The 701-nt window shown below is 36.9% G+C and overlaps 1 long non-coding RNA gene across 1 annotated transcript; it reads right to left on the bottom strand.

The window, feature by feature from the left end:
• Positions 1–240: 240 nt before the first annotated feature.
• LOC133819499 (uncharacterized) lies at positions 241–477 on the bottom strand. The gene is made up of 2 exons (XR_009886379.1): positions 427–477; positions 241–314 (listed from the first exon to the last, which is right to left on the bottom strand). It is a non-coding gene; the product is annotated as an uncharacterized LOC133819499 (long non-coding RNA).
• Between the last annotated feature and the right edge of the window lie 224 nt (positions 478–701).

Genomic DNA, 701 nt, shown 5'->3' with positions numbered 1-701 from the left:
TCATTAAATCATATTCTGTAGTTTCTTTGCATCAATTTCTCAAACACTTGAAGAGCATCAACCATTAGTTTAAGAGATTTATATGCCCTGGTTTCCTTACACTACTTTCCAGCTCAAGACAAAAAAACATCCAAAAGATAATATCAGAAACTAACCAGAAAATATCCTAGAGTTACAAGAAAATTTTAAGATAAACAAGCAAAAATTTAAATCCCAAATCACACAGCCACCAAGCCAACGAATCCCAAATCTCAAAATACACCAAGCCAAATAATTGGAATACATCAAAGCCTCCAAACAACTTCATACGAAACCTTACAAAACAGAATATATAGGCATTATAAATCTATTCATATATATAATATTTATACATATATTTCTCAAATCTATATACATATGGAAAAACAAATGTTAAAGAAAGCATACTTAGAGCAGAGACCACCGTCGCGACCCCTGCAAGGCCACCGCTCCACCAGCTGGAGGCTTCTGCTTTCAGCGGCGTCTGGTACTCCTGATCGGGTGTCTGCACACCGGCGACCATCGGAGGGCAACCGTTCGGCCCTAGCAGAGCAGAGAGCATGTGTGAGAGAGAGATGGAGAAAGGCAAGTATGGATCGAGTAGGGTGGGAGAGAGAAAGGGATTTTTAGCACTTATATTTTATTTATTTATTTATTTTATAAATAAAAATAAGAGTATATTA

Source organism: Humulus lupulus, chromosome 1, assembly GCF_963169125.1.
Source record: "Humulus lupulus chromosome 1, drHumLupu1.1, whole genome shotgun sequence".
Taxonomy (NCBI): domain Eukaryota; kingdom Viridiplantae; phylum Streptophyta; class Magnoliopsida; order Rosales; family Cannabaceae; genus Humulus; species Humulus lupulus.
Note: the sequence above shows the minus strand (reverse complement) of the source record. Positions and strands in the feature narration are given on the sequence as shown.